At 36.9% G+C, this 8,076-nt stretch overlaps 1 pseudogene; it reads left to right on the top strand.

Annotated features, from left to right (window-relative positions):
• The first annotated feature begins 7,166 nt into the window (after positions 1 to 7,166).
• Positions 7,167 to 7,765, top strand: LOC487865 (annotated as a pseudogene).
• The last annotated feature ends 311 nt before the right edge of the window (positions 7,766 to 8,076 follow it).

Raw genomic sequence — 8,076 nt, forward strand, 5'->3', positions numbered from 1 at the left:
TCATCAAGTTGATTGCCTGAAACCTGAGCAAATCAGTACCTAACCCATGTCTTACGAAGCCTGGATCATTTTTAAGACTTTCCATATAAGTTCAGAGATGGATGTTTATTTGGTGATTGCTTTCTCCATTTCCAGTTTCTAGTATTTGAATTGCTTCTCTCATTACTCTTTTTATATTGAAAGATTACTAGCTTGTGTTTGCTGGATTGGATATTTTTCTGCTGTACTGGAACAATCTGTCTGGGATTTATTAGGTCCTGTTTTCCTTCTGAGAACTAACTGTAATTATCTTCTGCAAAGCCAATTATTACTTTCCATACAATTGTTTTCTTCTAGAAGTCAGTTAGGGGGTCAACCCTTATAACATCAAGGGAAAGAGATCCATCAAAAGTGGCGCTGTGGAGGCACAAGAACTGCCTCTCTATCGGCTTCCCGTAACCAACTACACTCTTCCCATTGCACAGTATCTGTGCTCTGTTATTAAAACATTCTGACTATATCACTTATCAACATACTTATTTCTGCCTACTTTTTAAGCTCCTTAAAAGAATACACAGTTTGATCTGCAACTACTTCTCACAGCTTCAAGTATTGCCAGTTCTTACATTCTTTAAACCTTCATCACATTGGATTGTCTGACGGCCTCCACTGCATTTTGTGGGATGAACTAACTGCAAAAGCCCATCCAACTCAGATACCCAAGGGAGGCAGCAGAGAGTCATGTTTCTGGTGCCTGAGACTGGCCTCTTGTGAAATCTTTAAATTCTCAGCGGTCCTATTCTGAAATGATTGGATTCCAAGGGTCTTGTGTCCAGTCCTGAAAAATGCTTTTATAGCCATCAACACAGGATCTAATACAGATCTCCAGACCACACAGATCTCTGGGGCTTCAGAAATAGCCAAGATAAATTTTATTCTATTTCTTTTTTTCCTTCACCGGATGTGCTCTATGAAGACAGAGAGTAGCTGGTTCACAACATCAGGTAAAGTGGGCATTGCCAAGTGAAAGGAAACCCAGAATACTTAAAAATGATAGCGTATTTTCCTTGCATGGTATACCCTACTTTCATGTTATGTTAGCTTGTGACTGGCACAGTGGCTTCACAGCAGTTGGGGAAGCAGGGTTCTTTTGATCTTGCTACTTTACCATTCTCATTATGTGTAATACATTTAATGATTCAATATGGCTACTTGAGCTCCAGCTATCATCAACATTCATTCCGGTTAGCAGAAGGAGCAAGAGACAAGGAAAGGTGATCTTTCTCCTGGAGGCTATAAGCCCAGCTGAAAGCCAGGAATTATTTTACTTAAAAAAATCATTTTACACAGATATTCCACACTGTGTCTCACCATCTAGCACAGTATCTAGCACAGTATCTAGCACATAAATATATCCACTGAATTAATATTCTTTGAATTTATATTCCAGCTGCATTACGTGTGTTATCTCATTAAAATCTCACACCAATCCTCTGAATCATGCTTTCTTTTAATTGTTTTAGAGAGGAAGCAACAGAAGCCCAGAAAACATAAGACTTGCCTATAATCAGGCACTGAAGTAGGATTACAGCCCTAACCTTGAACTTTAAAGACACCCCATGTGTGTCAAGAGTAATGACACTTTTTTATAGTTTTATATGGAATCTGCCATGGAAACTGCTTGCATCTGTGTTTGTCTCATTGTTAATGGATGGAAACTGCTTTTAAGAAACCCATGTATTATGCTTTCTTGCTCCTGCCCTTTTTGGCCTACTAATTTGCCAACCTGGTGCTGCCAACTGCTTCTGCACCTGTACAGTTTTATATATTTTTTTTAAAGACTGAGTGGAGGAGTTAAAATCACATAGAGATGTTTAAATGATGATGTTCGTGATGATCCTGGACCTCTACATATAGACCTATATAAGATTCATGCTTACTCTGCATCAGAATATAGATTAGACATAATTTTTATCTGTGATGTTTATCAAATAACTCCAATGATGTCCTAGAAAATCCTGGACTTATAACAGTTACCTAACAGGAACCTACAAAACTGAGATCACCATCTTATATCTGAGGTTATATGACAGAGAATCAAAGTAGGGAAATTGTATCTCTGAGTTTCTATTCTTTCATATAGTTCATTGAGCCATCTGGCTGCCTTAATTTCCACCCATTACTTGAAATATGTGTTTATAGAAATAAATATGAAACTGCAACTAAAGTAACATGAAAACTGCAAATGCAAAAACATGATACAAATACAAAAGTCTGTATTTTAAAAGCAATTAATTACTCTGTTAACACCAGCTTCAGATGTTATAGTTTATAACCTCACTGAAAATATGTGTTCATGTGTAGATCACTAAGGTAGGGATCCCTGGGTGGCGCAGCGGTTTGGCGCCTGCCTTTGGCCCAGGGCGCGATCCTGGAGACCCGGGATCGAATCCCACATCAGGCTCCCGGTGCATGGAGCCTGCTTCTCCCTCTGCCTATGTCTCTGCCTCTCTCTCTCTCTGTGACTATCATAAATAAATAAAAATTAAAAAAAAAAAAAAGATTTAGATCACTAAGGTAATAAGTTCATTAATACTTAAATTTCTTGCCAGAGAATATAGTACCTTTCTTTCTTAAATGAATAGTTTATATTGTTCTTTGAGTAAAAATTTCATTAAATCAAAAAAAACAAGATGGAAGTCAATAAACTAGCATCCCATTTGTACATCTAAGTGTTTTAAAGGAGACTTTCTCTTTTGGAGTAAAGGCTATTCTAGTGGTCATATTCTTTTTTTTTTTTTTTTTTTTTTAAGGTTGAAATTCAGAATGACTCATAAAGTTGAAATATTTTTTGTTTTCTTTAGTTTTGAGAAATTAGACATACAAATCTAATGTATTAGGTAGCTTCAATTTCTACTAGCATATTTTAGTAGTAGAAGAGAGTTCTGTGCCCTTGTATGGAATCACTGGTAAACATAGTAAGAACATTGATATATATAATAATGAAAATAAGGGCAGTCCGGGTGGCTCAGAAGTTTAGCACCTCCTTCAGCCCAGGGCCTGATCCTGGAGACCCAGGATTGAGCCCCACGTCGGGCTCCCTGCATGGAGCCTGCTTCTTCCTCTGCCTCTGTCTCTGCCTCTCTCTCTCTCTCTTTTTCTTTCTCTCTCTTTATCTGTTTCTCATGAATAAATAGATAAAATCTTAAAAAGAAAATAATGTCAGCCAAGATTGAGCAATATGCTAGATAACAGCACCAAGAAAACACACACAAACTACACATACACATACACACTCAGGCATTCACACATACACTCATACGCACACATATATCTGTGCTTTCTTCACAACCATTTACTAATCAAGTAATCTGGGCATTGTTAGTCTTTTACTTGAATAGAAGACTGTATACTTCAATCTACCAATCTTCTAATCTACTGAAAAAAATGAAAGGATCTTGAAAATGTTCTTTTCTTTAGTGAGGTAGAGATGCGTTCTGGATACCACATGACAGCTGCAGACATACTTATGTCTGAATAAAACTCGACCACATGCATTTTTTGTGGTAGGGTGGTATTATAAAAGGTGAAGAAGTAATAACTCCTTCCCTTAAAAAGTCCATTGTCTATCTAGGAAATACAAACAGATACATTAAAATACAAAATGGCAAGCACATTTGGTAATTACTTTCAGTTATCATGAAGAATCATTCATAACATTGACTGAGGACCAAAAAGGGCCCCATTTCTATGTAAAGAGATATAGGAGAAATAACATGAAACTAGGTACCACGTATGTATATATAGAACTAGTACAGCAAAATCCTAGCAGTGTATTTAAAGAATTCAACACAGTAATTTGAACAAACTTAAACATATTATTTTATTGTAAAACTTCTCAGAATTGCTAATATGCTAATTTACACCATGTAACTCCAATTTTAGTTTAAGTAGTTTCCACTCCCTCTCCTTTAAAAATAATATTTGTTTGTTTGTTTGTTTGTTTGTAGAACTGTTGAGGCTATTGTTCTACAGGGAAACCTGGGGCTATGAAAACAGATTGAGTCCTTTGTCTCCTTAGAAAAGTTCCCAAATTCAATATTTTAGATGGGCCAATATTCATTATAACATACTTTATAAAATTTAGTTCATTTATTAAAATCTATAATAGCCCATGGACTATTTTGCCTTAATTACAGAAGCTTAAAAACGTTGAGTGCTGATTGACGCCTTTTTTTTTCTTTTGAAATTTATTTCCAGACTCCATAACTCTAAAGTTATAGATACTTCAAATCCTTGATAGCCTAAATATAATGAATTCAAGAAACATTAATTGTCATTTGGGAAGAAACAATAAATTTTTCCCTCGTAATAACTAAAAGAAATCAAAATAGAAGTATTGGACAAAGTAAAACTTAAAAAAAAAATCTTAGAATAAATACTGTTTGCAATGTACCATTATTATTCTTACTTTGTCTTAAGGGCTTTCAAAAAGTAAATATCCAAATCAAATTAAGAGCATACTTCTGTGTAACGTAACTTAAAGGTAGGTCATAGAAATGTCCCAAACATTTGCATTATGGTGAAATTTTTGAATTTTTAATTAAAATTGGCAAATACATTTTTCTCCTCCCTGATCTAGAATGACTTCATAAAGTTGATTACCTTATTATTAGAATGTATGGGTCATTCAACTTCATTCAATTAACAATCCTGTAATGTACATGACAGGCCCCACCAGCAAAGAACAATGTGGCTTGAATGTCAATAATGCCAAGGTTGAGAAACCTTGCCATAGACAATGCTAGCTGGATGTATGGCAGGCATTTTAATCACATAATTATAAGGAAACTTATTTTCTTCCCCAAACTCTGTACCCCCTGATTCTGATAGTACTCTCAACATTCATTAAGATTTAAAACCACAGAGTCAATTATAAGACCTACCTCTCTGTTTCTCTCAATAAAAACCCCTATCAGATCAGATTCCACCTCCTCAACAGCTCACACATGCACTTTCCATTCTCCCTTTTAGAGAATGCACTGCACACCCATGCACTATGCCATAGCTTTTAAAATTGTTGGTACTTCTTATTTTTCCTCCCCCTCTATTCCCACTTCTTATTTCTTTCTTCCTTCATATTTATGCCTATGTAATCTTCCTAGAATACCATGCAAATTGTCTCACTCATCCATTCATGATTATTTAACAGTTAAACATTGTCTAAATTGCAAAAGAGAAAACCTTGATTTTTAATATCCTCTCTCTTCTTTAGTCCTAATTTTGACCACTACTTTGTCTGTGATACTCACCTCAAATTAATAATCTACGTAAGTTACTATACCTCCAACGCAATTTTCCTCAGATGTTTCTCTACCTGTATTTCTAATCCATTTGTAATTTCCAAATAGCAAAATTTTCCTGACATTCAAAAATCATCACTCAATTGACATAGACGGAAGACATTTCTTTCTACACAACACTTTTGTAATACATTCTCCTTTATGTTATGTATATAATAGCATTATTCATTTCTTGTGTTCCTTTCTAGACCATAAGCTTCTCAGGGGCTGACATATATTTTTTAATTATTTTTTATTTTGACAGAAATTATAGATTCATGTGAAATTTTGAGAAATAATACAGAATGGTCTCATTTATCCTTATAGAGTTTTGTGAATTATAACACTTTGTAAAACTTCAGTACAACATAATCAATATATTGACATTGATACAATATACTGATCTACTCAGATGGCCCCATTTTTGTTTTATTTACCTGTATGTGTGTGCATGTGTATATTTAATTCTGTAAATTTTATTAAATGTGCAGTTGTTAATTCATTACTATAATCAAGATGCAGAACTGTGCATCACCAAAAGAATTCCTCGTGTGGCCTGTTAATACTGAACTTCCCTTATCATCTGCCCTCCTCTCTCTATCCATCTATTCATTCCCTGCAGGAGTGCTGACAATACTGACTCCATCTTTGGCCTTCCATCTTGTTCATGTTTGCCCAGTGAGCTCTTGGAGCTATGTGTCCAGGCCTTGGGTATTAATATGCATACCCTGGAAATGCCTGCCAAGGTTGCGATGTGGGGAGACATGTTTTCATGTTCCATGAATTTGTTAAAGATAATGAAGTCTTTCCCCTTCCTAATGCAAAGATGGTGCCACAAGATCTAATTAAATGCAAGCTGCCAATTAAGTGCAGGCAAACATTTTGAATATGGGAACACTTTGATTTCATTACAATGCCACTTGCTCTATAAAATCTGTGGACAAAGGCCTGGACTTTGTGGAAAATAAGTATGCAGCTGCCATGGATTATCCTCCACCAGATCACCCTATGTCAGTAAGTTACTCTGAATAAAACTCTGTATAAATTGGAAGCAGTGTCCTGATTCCTTTTCTGGTCTCCAAGTGCCTTCTCAGTTGGGGGGATACTTTACTCTTCCATCCCCTACCTTCTAACACTACCCCCCCCCCCACAAACACACACATGCACTCTTGCCCCTAATCTCTGGCAATCACTAATAGTTTTTCATTTCTATAATTTTGCCTTTTCAATGTCATTAGGTTGAAGTGTAGAGTATTATAGCCTTTTGTGATGGGCTTTTTCACTTTGTATAGTTCCTTAATTATTAAGTGTATAATTAGGGCAGTCCTTTTTATTGCTGATTGGTATTTCATGGTATGGATGAAGCAGTTTATTCATTCAGTAAAGGACATCTGAAAAAAAAAAAAGGACATCTGAGTTGTTCTGTTTTTGGCAATCATAAATAAAGTTGTGAACATTCATGTACAGATATTGTATGATTATAAGTAACCATATCTCAGGAATAAATACCCAAGAGAACAGTTACTGGATCATATGGAAATTACATGTATACTTATTTAGGAAACTGCAAAACTGATTTCCAGAATGGCTGTACCATCTTATATTCCCACCACAAATGTACCACTCAAAAAATTAATTTTGATAAGGTTTAATTTATCAATTTTTCCTTTTATCAGTCTTACCTTTGGTGTCAAGTCTAAAAACGACTGGCCCATACCAACATTCTGAAGATAATCTCCTTTGTGAGTTTTTCTAAGTTTTATAGCTTTTGGCTTTACATTGAAATTTATTTAGGCTGCCGCTGCTGCCACCACTCCTACTGCCACCGCCACCTGCGCTGCCCCCATGCCACTCTACACCACCATCTACTTCCCTGTTTGAGGGCACTGTGAGGCCATGCGCATGCTGCTAGCTGACCAGGGCCAGAGCTGGAAGAAGGAGGTGGTGACCATGGAGACAGGGATGAAGGATTCACTCAAGGTCTCCTGTCTGTATGGGCAGCTCCCCAAGTTCCAGGACGGAGACCTCACCCTGTACCAGTCCAATGCCATCCTAGGACACCTGGGCCACTCCCTTGGGCTCTACAGGAAGGACCAGCAGGAGGCAGCCTTGCTGGATGTAGTGAACGATGTTGTAGAGAATCTCCGCTGCAAATAGATCCTCCTCATCTACACTAACTATGAGGCAGGAAAGGAGGAGTATGTGAAGGCACTATCAGGTTACCTGAAGCCTTTTGAAATGCTCTGTCCCAGAATGAGGGGGGCCAGGCATTCATCGTGAGCAACCAGATCTCCTTTGTGGACTTCCTGCTGATTCACCAGGTCCTGGCCCCAGCTGCCTGGACTCCTTCCCTCTGCTCTCAGTATGTGGCATGTCTCAGCACCAGACCCAAGCTCAAGGCATTCCAGAGTCCCTGGAGCATCAATGGCAACGGGAAGCAGTGAGAGCTTGTGGAACCCTGGGCGGGAAGCTGGGGGGCTGCCTGACTTCCTTTCTCCTTGACCAATAAAATTCTCAAATGAGAAAAATTAAATAAATAAAATAAATAAATAAATAAATTTATGATCTATTTCAACTTAATTTTTGGCATAGTATATGAGGTTTAGGTTCAGGTTTTTGTTTTTGTTTTTTTTAATTTATGAGTGCCGTATTGCCCAATTGCTTCATTAAGTCCATTTAAAAGTTTAATAAGTCAATCGGAGAAGGACAAACATTATATGTTCTCATTCATTTGGGGAATATGAATAGTAGTGAA

This window comes from Canis lupus, chromosome 32, assembly GCF_011100685.1.
Source record: "Canis lupus familiaris isolate Mischka breed German Shepherd chromosome 32, alternate assembly UU_Cfam_GSD_1.0, whole genome shotgun sequence".
Taxonomy (NCBI): Eukaryota; Metazoa; Chordata; class Mammalia; order Carnivora; family Canidae; genus Canis; species Canis lupus.